Source organism: Anguilla anguilla, chromosome 9 (assembly GCF_013347855.1).
Source record: "Anguilla anguilla isolate fAngAng1 chromosome 9, fAngAng1.pri, whole genome shotgun sequence".
NCBI classification, from domain to species: Eukaryota; Metazoa; Chordata; class Actinopteri; order Anguilliformes; family Anguillidae; genus Anguilla; species Anguilla anguilla.
The window spans coordinates 53471262-53486643 of record NC_049209.1 but is presented as its reverse complement, the minus strand read 5'-3'; the positions used below and the strand labels follow the sequence as shown (position 1 = coordinate 53486643).

General features: G+C 50.0%; 1 long non-coding RNA gene and 1 pseudogene across 1 annotated transcript in view; one reads left to right on the top strand and one right to left on the bottom strand.

Annotated features, from left to right (window-relative positions):
* The first annotated feature begins 849 nt into the window (after window positions 1–849).
* The window catches only part of LOC118235970, a 21918-nt pseudogene continuing 7385 nt past the window's right edge, over window positions 850–15382 (top strand).
* The window catches only part of LOC118235971, a 44246-nt gene continuing 34503 nt past the window's right edge, over window positions 5640–15382 (bottom strand). Inside the window, exon 4 of the long non-coding RNA XR_004766956.1 lies at window positions 5640–5783. This is a non-coding gene — a long non-coding RNA (uncharacterized LOC118235971). The remainder of the gene's footprint in view (window positions 5784–15382) is intronic.

The window sequence follows — 15382 nt, the reverse complement described above, 5'->3', positions numbered from 1 at the left end:
ATGCATGCACACACACACACACACACACACACACACATACACACGCACGCACACACACGCATGCACACACACACACCACACGCACACACACACACACATGCACACTCACACATGCACACACAGGTAATCACAGATTAATAAATAGACAGGAATAAGATAGACACTTAATGATAAAAATCATTCAAATCAGGTGTGCATGTGCAGGTGGGTGGGTGTGTGCGCAGGTGTGCATGTGCAGGTGGGTGGGTGTGTGCGCAGGTGTGCATGTGCAGGTGGGTGGGTGTGTGCACAGGTGTGTATGTGAAGGTGGGTGGGTGTGTGCACAGGTGTGCATGTGAAGGTGGGTGGGTGTGTGCGCAGGTGTGCATGCTTGTGCATGTGTGCACATGCAACATCATACATAACTAATGCAAGCTTTACACTGCTTATTGATTATGACAGACAAGTACCGCCATGCCCCTGATGTTGTTTTGCATGTGCAAGTTTGCTGAACTGTTCCTGTGAAATGGTAAAACAATCAGCTACGCATGTTAATTCCATGAAATAAAAGCTGATCGTCTGTTCTTTGCCTCATATTAATCCTTCGGTCTCAAATCCAAATGCCTAAAGTACAGTATGTAGCACAAATAGCACATTTCACTCTACCGTTACCATACTTTTAGAGGGCACTGTATGTGCTGCTGGAGTGTCAGTCAGTGTACATTTTAAAAATTTTGTAATGCAAGGTCTAAGTATCTCATCAATATTCATATTTAAACATTGGACATTTCAGTGCGAGTATAAAAATACATCCCTTTCTTTGCCGCGCGTACAGTTCTGTCGGTACAGTGCGTGTGTGCGCGTGGGTAATAACCCCGTCAGCGATTGGTACTGTCTGGTTTTTCAATGGGTTTGTTTGTCAGGGTTTCTGTTCGCGCCGATGGTTTGGCACCAAGCTCTGCCTTTTGAAACCGCTGCCGTGTGTCATCCGCGTGAATGTCCCCGCGTGCAGATAACTGTGCGTGTCTCTGAGTGACGGGGGAACGTGTCGAAGCTCGAGAAGAGTGGGACCGCTGACAGCGTGCTTACGTCTGTACCGCGAGCGCAGGCAAAACACTCGCGAGGAGGTTATTACGGGGGGAGCCGTTGGAGAAGGGCAGCGTGCAAATTGTGAACGAAAATGTGAAAATGAAAGGGTGTCCACGCCGAGCAGGTATTGACAACCCGTAAAAACGACAATATGGAGGAGAAAAAAGACAAAACTGGAATTCCGGGGAGTGAGACGTGTAGGAGAACGGAATCTTCATCAGGTTCTTCATCACGCCTGGGATTTGAGCCATTGCCGCTCGCGGGGAAGCTGAAATATTAATATTAATAGTACCACTTAAACCAGCAAATTCGTGTTTATTTATGTTTATTTATTTGTGTTCCTTCGTTAAATTTGACGCGTCCCTAGAACGCCGGGGCTCGGAATATTCCTCCATTGTTTTTTTTTTCTTTTTTGTGAATGAGGCTTTTTGTTGTTATTTTTAGGCTAATTTTTTTGAAATGTCGCAGTGACTTGCACCACGGATTTCAATTTCAGCTCTAATGCCGGGGCAAGTCTGACATGTCAAATGAAAGAAACGGAATCGATGGTAAAATAAGATAACGGCGAGTATTTTCGAAGAAATCTACCTTTCGGCTCTTTCTCTTTCCGTTGCCACGGTTTTATCAACTACCCTTTTTGAATATTCTCGTATTCTCAGTATCCTGAGTGTCGGGTTGGTTGTTTGTTTTTATAACCGGCGATCGCATTATGTTTTCAGTTCTATTTCCCTCTGCGTCAGGGTACAGTTCGCCGTTAGTGCGCCGCGAGCTATGTGCAGTATTTGGCCAATTATTTGAATGAACATCATTTAATGAGCAGACGAAATGTTTTTCGTTTTTTTTCCATCTCCAATATACGCAATGAAAATGACTTGACGTCGTTTCATAATGAAATTGGACCACGAATGTTATGGGTTTGTTAGACATTAAATGATGAATATACCTGAAAATAGTGTATACAAAACCGTACACTTAAATTGACGACCAGCTTTTCATCGCACGCCATTTGTGGGAAAATCCCAGATTCTCCTCGCGGCTGGATGTGAAACCAACCGCAGAAACACAGGTACGTCTCGTTGTTGTTGTTGTTGTTGTTGTTGCTGATGTTGTTATCTGCCTACATTAGGTTCGCCTTCGTGAGCATCGAATTCCAATACGCCCGAGACCAAACACAAATAAGCAATAAATATAAGCAGACATTCCAAAGGAAAAGAAAACGAATCGATGCCAGCTACTATATGTGGATTTGGTCAAGATTTCTCAGTTTGTAAGTACAACTTCAGGTGAAGGAATGTCGACTTGGTTAAATTTGGCAAGCTGCTTCCATCTGGACTGATAGTATTATATAGGCGTTATACATTTCCCAGTAAAACCTGGCGGTGTTTATTACAGGTGTGTGGTGCGATAAGAATCCTTCCTCGGTTTGTACAATGGCGCGTAGGCGTTTGGAGTAGCGTACCCAGGTGTGTAATTTGCGCGTGAGTTTGGGTGTCTGGCTGGATGAGCGCGCGGGTGCACGCGTGCATTTTCGCCGGAAGGGGCGGGGGGGGGGCTGTGCCTTCGTCGTTGTTTCGAAGCGGTGTTTTCTCAATCCTCAAACACACCGAAGCCGGGTTTTTTTTGCAACCAGATAACTAAGTGAATGGCAAATCCGTCATATCACTATGCAATTAACAGGCACCTTAACTGGCAGACGTACACAGGCCCCCGTGCTCAGCGGGCGACCGGGAAGCCAGGGCCAAAGATCTCAATTGCCACGTGACGGTAGTAACAATCATCCGTAAAATTCGCAGCTACGGCGTCATGCTGCATTCACATGGTAGCGGGTTGCAGTTGAGGGCCAACCCGGATATTCAATGTTTTTCAATGAGACAGCGACAGGGTTGATTGCTCCAGCGGTAACGCGGAAGGAATGCCAAAAGCTCTGTTTTCTTAACTTTTGCCGTCCTGCCCTAGCGGAGAGACAAACCGGATGTTTGTTTTTTTTCATTGTGGATTTTTCTTGTCCCTCTTGTTTTATTTTCCAGCGCAGATGAAACTGAGAGAATGTTCTCCTCCTTTCCTCGTCCACGCTGCTGCAGTTTACACGACGTTTTCCGTAACGAGGCCACGCCCCTCTCCGCCCCCTTGTGCAGGGCCTCTGGCTACGAGTCCGTTTCAGACTCATCTTTATCCGGCTCGGGTGAAACGATCAGGCCAATGGGAAGCAGGTCTCCATGTGGGGACCCGTGGTTGCCCCTTCAGAGAGAGGAGGAGGAAATGAGCATGGGTTTGGGCGCTTCGGACCAGGGTTTCTCCAACTCTAGGTCCAGGAGAGAGGAGAGCGCGTTGGTAGCCAGAATACTGAGTGTGTTTGCGCTGATTTTATGCTCGAAACTGCATCTCTTATGCTCATGTGTTCAGCAGACTCGGCAGCTACCCCAGCCAGAGCCACGTACTCTCACATCTTCACATACAGTCAATTTATACAGCGGGATATTTACTCAACGCCTGAGTAAGTGAATTTCTTAACACTCCGCTTGTGCTGTCTGTGCAGCTGCTCTTCCGTAATGGCTGACATGATGCTGAGACTGTTTGAGAAAGCGGCAAACACACACACACACACACACACGCACACACATACACACACACTTATACACACTCACACACACACTCACACACATACACACGCACATACACACGCACACACTCACACACACACACACACACACACGCACACGCATACACACTCACACACACACACACACACGGCTACTCTGGAATAAAAAAGTTGTTTTGACAAAGGAATACGTGAGAAGGTCTTTGGACAGATGGTGCAGTCACAGAGAATGACGGTCATCGCCATCCAGTAGGCGGTTTGACGATGAACGACAGTCATCATCACATCACCGGCTTACTGGTGCTCCCTCTAGTGGCCAGGCGCTTGAAGCTCGGTCCTGAGTCTTAAGTGCAATCATTAGGCTCAGTGTCAGGAGCTGAGGGCTTTTTTTTTCCTTTTAGAGGCAAAATGTTCCACAGTTTTTGGTGTTTCCGGAGAACAGGAGATGGCGGCTCTGTGTGTAATCCGACGCCGGAGCCTGTGAGCTTGGCCTGCGCTGGTTATCGGTGATCCGACTGCACTTTAGCGCGGGGGGGGGGGGGGGGGGGGGAATTCAATTTAGGGATCTTAGCGGTGTCTCGCACCGACGCTGGCGTTTGAGACGAATATGAGCTCTGTGGTGTGAGTTAGGGGAGAGGCGCACCAGCACAGCGAGCGGGGGGGGGGGAGCTGTCAGTGATGCGGGCAGGGTGGAGGGGGGGTGAGCTAAACCCCAGTCAGTGTTGTCTTGCCCACGAAAACCTCACTGTGTCAATTGTGGTCAATTATATTTCACTGGAGGAAATGAACTGAGCTGTAATTAAAAACACCCATAATGCTGTGTGGCTGGTCTGTGTCCGCAGGGCTGGGGGGCTGGAGAGACAGGTAAAGCACCTGCTCGCCCCCTGTTAGCTCACCTCACCTGATTCTTTTGGGTCTGAACTGCTTGCTGATTTTAAGGCCAAAGCAGAACCCAGCAGTACCTGGCTCTGGGACACCTCCACAGGTATTTTTAACTACGGAATTGAATTTTAAATGATTAAAATGAAGTTAATAAAATGGGATTGACGCCAGTGCAGTGGGGAGGGGGGGGGGGTTGTCCAGTTGCTAGTTATTGGAACAACATGATTTGGATTATGTGCATGAACAATGCACTTGAGAGAGAGAGAGAGAGAGAGAGGGAGGGACATAGAGAGAGAGAGAAACGGAGCCAGGAAGGGAGAGAGACTTACAGAGGGAGAGATGGAGAGAGCGAGAGTGAGGGAGGGATGTAGAGAGAGAGAGAAACAGAGGGAGCCAGGAAGGGAAAGAGACTTACAGAGGTAGAGATGGAGAGAGTGAGAAAGGAATGGAGGATAAGAGAGTAAGGAGGGAGGGAGAAAAGGAGGGATGGAGAGAGAATGTAGGACGCAGCTGGACAGACAGTTCGAATGCAGCGCTGGTCCCTCATGCCTGATCATTCAGCGATGAGCAAATCTCCCCTGTTCATTTCTTGGAAGCGTTTAAGTGATGCAATGATACCCATTTTACTGGAAAGGGCTGTTATGTTGGGGGGGGGGGGTTCGCCACACAAACTCTGAAGTACAGGTAAGGGGGAGTGATGTCAGAAGTCAAAGGTCACAGCCTGAGTCAGAAAGAGAGGCCTTATATTAATTTCAGTACTCAGCGCTGCGTACTGGCGTACACTGCATACTCTCACAATGGGACAGCCAATCAGAATGACTTTTACCTTCACATTGGCTGAAATGTTGGTATTGAGCACTTCGATGCCCTGTGTCTCATTGGTGAGCAGATAACACGGTGTGTGATCTAGGAAGTTTTTACTGGATGTTTTGCAGCTTTTTTAGCTTAGCGGTAGCTTCAGTGTACGGCCTTGTCCCGCGTTCAGACTGAGCGCGCTCAGATCTGTAGAGTCACTGTCCTCCCCTGACAGAGACAAGGCTGTGGGTCCGACTGGACAGAACGGAACGCTTGTGCTCCAGCGGGTGTGCGATTGTCACGGCGACTGATCAGGCCGGTGGCTCTGTGATGTCATAATGAGTCCGTCTGTCTCTCTGTTGCATCACAATGTGTCCTGTGTCACACTGCTGCTGGGCTGTGGCCGTCCCAGTCGGGCTGCCAAACAGCTCTCTGTCTCCTGCTTCCCATGAGATGCAGAGAGAGAGAGAGAGAGAGAGAGAGAGAGGGAGAGAGGGAGAGAGAGAGAGAGAGAGAGAGCGTGAGAGAGAGAGAGAGAGAGAGAGAGAGAGAGAGAGAGAGAGAGAGAGAGAGGGAAAGGGGGATTAAGAGAGCAGTTTGCACCCTGCTCAGCAACAGCCTGGGAAAAAATAGCAAGCTTGGAGCAGAGCAGGAGAACGATAGGGGAAAAACAGTCAGGAAGCATAAATGTTTCAGAGAAGCAGTTTAATGGAACATGAAATGGGAGAGCGGGAGAGAGAGAGAGAGAGAGAGAGGGAGGTCCGGGGAAAGGGAGAGCGAGGGAAGAGAGGGAGGAAGAGAGACAGAGGAGAGAATCCCGGTTCACCTCTCCTCTCCTGTCCCAGAGAACAGTGCGGTGGAGAGGACCCGTGACGATGGGCTGTTTGTGGTGCACACGGTAACCTGCTGTTACCATGGCAGCACAGGGGACAGGTTAGCTGCAGGACATGCTGTTAAAACATCTGTACCCCTCAGAACTATCCAGCCATCGTCACTGACATGCTGTGGCCTGCCCCTGGAACCTCCCCAAAACCACGTCATTTCAAATGCCCTCTCCTCCAAACCTCGCCATTTTAAATGGGGGTAGCACAGATGCTGACTGACAGGCCAACACACTCTGTTGTCTATGTGTGTGTGTGTGTGTGTTTGTGTGTGTGCCTGTGAGTGTATGTGTGGGTGTGTGTGTGTGTGTGAGAGAGAGAGAGAGCACCACCCTGCTGGTGAAATGTGGTAACAGGTGCAGACTCAGAGAGACAAATATATCTTCTCCTCCCACCCTCTCTGTCTCTCTCCCTCCCTCCTTCCCTCCCTCATTCCTCCTCTCTCTCCCTCCCTCTCAGCCTCCCTCTCTCTCCTTCCCTGTTTGCCTCTCCCCCTTCCCTCTTCCCTCTCTCCCTCCCTCTTTCCTTTCCCCTTCCCTCTCCTCTCTCTGCTTCCCTCGCTCTCCCCCTTCCCCCTCTCCTGCTCTTCCCCCTTCCCTCCCTCCCTCTCTCTCCCCCTGCCTTCTCCCCCTTCCCTCCCTCCCTCTCTCCCTCCCTCCCTCTCTCTCCCTCCTTCTCTCCCTCCCTCCCTATCTCAGAGCTCAGGATTATTTTCGGTTCCTGTGCCATGAAAGATTCATGGGTGACAAGAACACACCGTGATGAGGAAGAGGAGGGCAGGAAAACAGAGGAAGATCAGAGATGGACTGTGTGTGAGCATGTACAGTATGGTGTGTGTGCGCTTGAGTGAGTGCGCACATGGGTGTGTGTGTGTGTGTGCGCATGTGTGTGCATGTGTGTATGTGCGCAGATGTGTGGTGTATGCATGTGTGTGTGTGCAGATGTATGGTGTGTGTGTGTGTGTGCGAGTGTGTACGCAGATATATGGCGTGTGTGTGTGTGTGTGGTCCTGACAGTCTGCACAGTTTGACTGAAGGGTGCCAGTGTGTGTAGTACATGCTCTCTGCCTGCTCTGTAATTCTATTAAAGCCCTGATCTGCGCCCCCCCCCCCCCCTCAGAATGACCCCCCCCCTCCTGTCTCCCTGCTAGTCCGTCTGTAATTACGTCTCAGGAGCTCATTTTCCCCGCAAATGGTCCGTGTCAAAAAACATTTTTTATGATAAGTGGCTGCCTGTGATCGATGCAGTGCTAGCGCTTCCACGAAGCCCCGCCCCCACCTGGGAGGTGGAGCGACCAATGATCTGCCTCAGAGGCGTGACTGACGCGGCACGTGGACGAATGGAAATCAGCGCAAGTCGAGCAGACGATGCCCATCTGTCTTGGAAGTGCAAATTTTCTCTGCGGTCCTTCTGCTTCATGCGCTGCAATAAAAAATTCAGCATGACATGGAGGAGAAGACCATATTTACATATGAAAGTATGTGGACACCTGATCTCCAACATCTCATCCAAAATTATGGGCATTAATATGGAGTTGGTCCACCCATTTGCTGCTGTAACAACCACCACTCTTCTGGGAAGGCTCTATACTAGATGTTGGAGCACTGCTGCAGGGACTTGCTTCCATTCAGCCGAAGTGTGTTGGATGGGGTTGAGGTCAGGGCTCTGTGCAGGCCAGTCAAATTCTTCCACACCATTCTTGACAAAACCATTTCTATATGGAGCTTGCTGTGTGCCTGGGGGCAGTGTGATGCTGACACAGGAAAGGGCCTTCCCCAAACTGCTGGGGAAGCACAGAATCGTCTAGAATGTGAATGTTTGCAGTAGCATTAAGATTTACCATCACTGGAACTAAGGGGCCTAGCCCAAACCATGAAAAACAGCCCCAGACCAAGGGGTGTCCAGATACTTTTGGTCATATAGTGTATGTCAAATACAAACTTGCCAAAGGCAAGTATAGATATAATTAATCTGTTTAATGTATGATGTTTATACTCGCATGTATAACCTGATTTTATATTTGAACGGCTTTGATTTCTTGTGAAGTTGGGCCTTCTTCTTCCTCTTCCTGCATTTGTGTGTCAGTGTGTATGTGTGTCACGGACTGCCGCTGCACGGCGAAACCGCAGGTAAACAGCAGGTAGACAGCAGGTAGACCGCAGGTAAACTGCAGGTAGACAGCAGGTAAACAGCAGGTAGACTGCAGGTAGACCGCAGGTAGACAGCAGGTAGACCGCAGGTAGACAGCAGGTAGACCACAGGTAGACCGCAGGTAGACAGCAGGTAGACAGCAGGTAGACAGCAGGTAAACCGCAGGTAGACAGCAGGTAGACAGCAGGTAGACAGCTAGCCGCGCGGCGCTTTGATCGAGCGAAGATATTTTCGATATTTTCTGTCTTTCGCAGCGATGTCGGGAGACGGAGTGAACGTGCCTCCCTCTCTCTCCCGCTCGGTTTGATACTCTCTGCGCTCTGTGATGCTCTGACAGTTCTGCCGTTATACCTCTCCCTTTCTGCCGGGTTCACACACACAGGCAGGAGAGAGAGAGAGAGGGAGAGAGGGAGGGGGAGAGAGGGAGAGAGAGAGAGAGAGAGTAGACAGCGTTGCTAGGAGACCTCTCTCTCACACAGACACACACACACACCCTCCCCCATCCATACCCGTTCTCTCTCCCTCCCTCCCTAACTCCGTCCCTCTCTCTGTTTTCTTTCTCTCTGTCTCTCTCTCCATTTACTTTATATTTCTATTTATTGTTCCCTTCCGCTGTCAGTGTGTCTGTACCTCTCTCTCTCTCCCTCTCTCTCTCTCTCTCTCTCTCTGTTTAGCCACCCCTGACTCACACCACCCTGTCAGCCTGCCTCTGTCTCCAGGAAGGTTCTTACGGCATTGTGACATCATAATAAAGCACAGTGACAGCATAATGCGGCATGGTGACAGCGGGTGTTTGTGTGTGTGTGTGTGTGTGCGTGTGTGTGTGTGCTGGAATGGCAGCTGTACTTCAGGCATTAATGTACATACGCTGAGACGCATGTACCCATGCATGGGTATGCAGTCACACACACACACACACACACACACACACACACTCCGTACAGTAAGCGCTGCAGCGCGGCTCGACATGGCCGCTCCAGCGTCACCGCGGTAACGAGCGATAAGAGCGGGGATTACCGCGGCACAGCCAATCAGAGCACCCCCCTCCCTCTCCAAACTGGGGGGGGATGGAAAAATACAGAGGTGCCGCTGTGAGCCAGCAGGCCAATCAGAACACTCACCTGCTCGAGGGCACACTGACATGCATGGGGGAGCAGGAGGGGGGAGCGGGGGGGGGGGGGGGGGGGGGGGGGGGGTGGCAAGCAGAGCAGTGCCGCAGCGGGACCCTGCCAGCTGACTCATGGTCCCCTGCTCTCTTGTAGCTGCTGGGGGTGGGGGGGAGGGGGGGCATTGCTTTCTCCTCACACACAAACTCTCTCTACCCCCCCCCCCCCCCCCCCCCCCCCGTGACTGTTCGCCTGGTGTCGGCCAAAACTATTTCAAGTGAATGTGAGCTCCCTGTGAGTTTGTTCATTTGAGTCAACAAAACACGCCCATCCCACTGTTTCCGTTTATGAGTCATAAAATGGGTTTGGTGTGGGTGCTACTTTAAGAATACAGAGACTTACTAACTGCAGAACCAATCAACGATAACCCTTGGCTCACCATTTGCTGCTATTGGCCCTAACAGTTCTCTCCCCCTCTCACAGGCCTGCTGCTATTGGCCCTAACAGTCTCCTCCCCCTCTCACAGGTCTGCTGCTATTGGCCCTAACAGTCTCCTCCCCCTTTCTTTACAGGACATCACAGGCAGGGGGGGGTTGTTCCTGAAGCCCCTCCCTCCCTCCTTCGCCCCGCCCCCTCCTCCCCCCCCCCAAACCCTCTCTCCTGATTGGCCTCTGTACGATGAGCTCAGGCCCCGCCCAGGATGTGGCGGTGGAGCATTTCCTGCGTGACATCGAGAGGCGGGGCGAGCAGCTGCACTGCGCTGTGATTGGCCGAGAGGGCTCCAGGCCGCACGCCGGCATGAACCTGCTTTACCGGAAGAGCCGTCTGGAGTGGAGGAACCGGGAGTCCGAGAGCGGGAAGAAGGGGTGAGTGAGGAGGAGGAGGAGGAGGAAGAGGAGGAGGTGATGTTGCTCCCCAGGTACTGCCGAGCTCCTGAGAAAAGCAGCTAGCCTAAAATGCGTTTGTTAAATATCCAGCTCTGAATGGACCGTATTTATGAGCTTAAGGAACGCAACCTCACACTGACATAATGTGAGCCCTCTACACGGGAAATAGAAAATCAATAACAGGAAATGAATTATGTATTAATGGTGGTGTTTTTCTCACCTCAGCTGTGTTTCTGGAGAGTTCTGATTGGTTCCTGTGTTGGTTAAAGAGGTGTGATTGGTTCCTGTGTTGGTTAAGTAGTTCTAATTGGTTCCTGTTTTGGTTGAAGAGGTGTGATTGATTCCTGTGTTGGTTAAAGAGTTGTGATTGGTTGCCGTGTGGGTTAAAGAGGTGTGATTGGTTGCTGATTGGGGACTGATTTGGGGCGTTTTCTACATCTTCAGTCTATTTATAGAAAGAGAAAGTCTTTTGAAAAGCAGCAGCGTTTGGTGTGAATGAGGGAGGGCCGGTGTGCCAGGATCTGTGGAAACATCCGGAAGCGTCTCAGCCCTCGTGCCTAATGCTGGAGCTTCTGTTCGCCACTGCGTCAGGAGGACAGGAGCGAGGGAGGAAAAGAGAGGGAGGGGAGAAAGAGAAAGGGATGAGAGGAAAGGAGGGATGCCCTACATTCAAAGGATGACCAAGTATGCATACACACACACGCGCACACACAGACACACACACACACACACACACACACGCACACACACACACACACACACACACGCACACACACATACACACATAGACACACACACATACACACATAGACACACACAGTGCAGTATCAGTCCCATCGCTGCTCTTGCTAATGCCTGCCTGCAGCATTGTGTCAGTCACACACACACACACCCATACACACACACTCACACACAGACACACACACACACACACCAACATGCGTTTGTTTTTTCTGCATTAATTATAAAAGGTCATTTTCTCCTTTATTATTCATTCGTTCATTCTTCCTCTTTTCCTCTCAGAGCGCTCCGTGTGCAGGGTGAGGTCTCAGCCGGAGTTAATGAAGCTTCTGTGGGTTCCTCAGTGCTCAGAGCGGAGCCTCCACTGAGAGTTTATGTCTCAGTTAGATCCACACGTTCTGGGACGAGCGGAGATGTGACTGATTCTGCGTTATTATCTGAAACGAGGCGGGGCTCTGGTGGGGAGCGTGTAGCGTGTAGTGTGTAGTGTGTAGCGTGTTTCGGGGGGGATTGTGTTCTGCTCAGCACACGCTTCGTGCCTCACAGATGAATCTCAATCTGTCACATGAGCACTAACTGCACACACACACACGCACACACACACACACACACACACACACACACACCTGTTACAGCCTCATTAATGAGTGAACTGATCATCATGTGCGCATGTGCATACACACTGACACACATTCACTCTCTCTGTCTGTCTCTCATACACACGCACACACACACACAGTCACACACACACACACACAGACCCACTTTCTGAGCTGGCTGTCCTGCGGATGCACTCTCTCTCTCTCTCTCTCCACGCCCACTCGTTCCCTGTGGGAAGCGTCTGCTCTCCTTCCCTCCCACTCCAGCTCCCGGCCTTCATTCATCTCTTGCTTCCTCTCTCTCTCCCCCCCTCTCTCCCTCTCTCTCTCTCCCTATCTCTCCCCCCCCATCTCTCTCTCTTTCCCTCTCTCTCCCCCTCCGCCCCCCCCTCTCTCTCTCTCCTTCTCTCCCCCTCTCCCTCTCCCCCTCTTCCCTGCCTGAGGCCAGAGTGTCAGGGTTGACAGGAGGGTCTGTGTTCCAGTCCCCAGCTGAGTTAGTGCTGAGCCCGCAGTCTCCCTGGCTCTCAGCCACCACTGTAATGTGATGGGACTGGGGTTACGACCCCACTGTGGAATGGCATCTGCTGGAGGGGGTGGGGTGGGGGGTGGGGGAATTGGCAGAGGTTTGGGGGGGGGCTCAGGTTCATCAGCTGTTTGGAGCAAGCTGTCTACACCCAGCCTAGCTCAGAGGCTTCACCTGTGTGTGTGTGTGTGTGTGTGTGTGTGTATGTGTGTGTGTGTGTGTGTGCGCGTGCGTATGTGTGTACACAAACCGTCAATGGAACACCCAGAAGTTACTGTGCAGGCTGGTTGCCATGGTAACAGCTGGGATGCTCGCCAAGGGTCTGAGGGACTAGAGAGAGAGAGAGAGAGAGAGAGAGAGAGAGAGAGAGAGAGCGAGAGAGAGAGAGAGAGCGGTAGAGTGCAAATTCTTTGTTTTCTGTCTGTGTATTTTCGTGTTTAATTGACTGGGGTGATGGAAAGAGCAGGTGCTGGGGAGTTGGGTGGGGGGCGGGGGGGTGGGGGGGTCTTCCCCCAGGTATAGTGCTGCACCGCCTGTTATCCAATCAGATACTAGAGCAGAACCGCTGCCTTTCACCGAGTCACAGTCAATAAAGAACACCGGCAACCCCAAATCAGATACTAGAGCAGACCCACTGCTTTTCAAATCAGATCCATCCCTTCTATAGAACACTCTGCCTCTCACCCAATCAGATCCATCGCTTCTATAGAACACTCTGCCTCTCACCCAATCAGATCCATCCCTTCTATAGAACACTCTGCCTCTCACCCAATCAGATCAATCCCTTCTATAGAACACTCTGCCTCTCACCCAATCAGATCAATCCCTTCTATAGAACACTCTGCCTCTCACCCAATCAGATCCATCCCTTCTATAGAACACTCTGCCTCTCACCCAATCAGATCAATCCCTTCTATAGAGCACTCTGCCTCTCACCCAATCAGATTAATCCCTTCTATAGAACACTCTGCCTATCACCAAATCAGATCCATCTCTTCTCTAGAACACTCTGCCTCTCACCCAATCAGATCCATCCCTTCTATAGAACACTCTGCCTCTCACCCAATCAGATCCATCCCTTCTATAGAACACTCTGCCTCTCACCCAATCAGATCCATCCCTTCTATAGAACACTCTGCCTCTCACCCAATCAGATCAATCCCTTCTATAGAACACTCTGCCTCTCACCCAATCAGATCAATCCCTTCTATAGAACACTCTGCCTCTCACCCAATCAGATCCATCCCTTCTATAGAACACTCTGCCTCTCACCCAATCAGATCAATCCCTTCTATAGAGCACTCTGCCTCTCACCCAATCAGATTAATCCCTTCTATAGAACACTTTGCCTCTCACCCAGTCAGATCCATCTCTTCTCTAGAACACTCTGCCTCTCACCCAATCAGATCCATCCCTTCTATAGAACGCTCTGCCTCTCGCCCAATCAGATCCATCCATTCTGTAGAACACTCTGCCTCTCGCCCAATCAGACCCATCCATTCTGTAGAACACTCTGCCTCTCGCCCAATCAGACCCATCCATTCTGTAGAACACTCTGCCTCTCGCCCAATCAGACCCATCCCCTCTGTGCAGTATTCCTTTCTTGGTCGCCTTGATTTGAAAAACCGTCGCTGTGTGGAGGGAGGGCCGCTGTGTGTCTGTGATGCTGTTGCCTGAGCAACGGGGTCACATGGTTTCTAAGACTGCTAACATTCTTAGCATCGTCACAGCTGTTATGATCATTTTCATTATTGTTCATAAACGTGTTAAATAAGTTTCGTTTAAATTTCCTCGCTGTTATTGTCGTTCACGTCATTCATTTTGCCGTTAACGATATTTATTAGTGTTGGCACTACGATCTTGCTGATGGGAACTGGAGTGAAATTCAGAGAGAAATTATTTGGCAACATAAACGAACTCCGTGCTCTTGCCAATAAAGTGAACTTGAACTAGCGAGAGAGGGAGAGAGAGAGAAAGAGGAAGAGTCACAGGAAGTGTAAGGGAGGGAGGGAGATGGAGGGGGTACAGGTATTTCAGTATTTCAGTTAGTTGTCCTGGTAACTGCTCTCATTAATTAAAATTTTCAGCTGCAGGTGGATTTGTTTATTTCACAGCTCGCTGCTTTATGGAGAAAAACGTTACGTTTAAATTGTTTTTATGGAGAAAATTATTACGTTTAAATCTTGTTTTATATGGAAAATAATTTTACGTTTAAATAGTTTTTATGGAGAAAAACAGCATGTTTAAAACGTTTTTACGGAGAAAAACATTATGTTTAAAAATCGTTTTATATGGAGAAGAACATTACGTTCAAATCATTTTTATGGAGAAAAACATCACGTTTAAATAGATTTGCCCACATACCTGTCACACCCCCCCCCCCCCCACATACACCTGAAATCACCTGGCCCCTTTCATCTTCAGCTCTCTCTTTTTCTCTCCTCCTTCCCCAAATATTTTTTTCTTTGTCTCAGTATCTCTTTGGCAGACAGATTTCCCCCCAGCACACACTCACTTACACACTCATACCCACACACACAGACACACACACACACACACAGACACACACACACACACACACACACACACACAGACACACACACACAGACACACACACCCACACACACGGACACACACACACACACACCCACACACAGACACACACACCCACACACACGGACACAAACACACACACCCACACACAGACACACACGGACACACACACACACCCACACACACAGACACACACATACTTCAGCTGCTCTCTCATGCACACACTGCCTATTTTTAATTGACTTTCCATCCACCTCTTCTGCTTTCATCCTCTTTTCCTCCTCTCCTCTTCATCCTTATCTCCTCTCCTCCTCTCTCCCTCTCTCTCTTCCGTTTCATCCTCTAATCTCCTCTGCCCTGTCATTCACCTCTACTTCTCACTTTCAGACAAACCCACACATAGATTCTGCCCATCTCATTATGCATGCTTTCACATAAAAGCGTTACACACACTCTCTCCCTCTTTCCTTCCCCCCTCCCTCCCTCTCTCCCTCTCACACTCTCATGTTATCATCAGCTGATCTCCCTCCTTCACTACTCTTCTCCTCCATTAACACTCTTCTGTCCTTCAGCAGTAAATTCTCCTCCTCTGCCCTT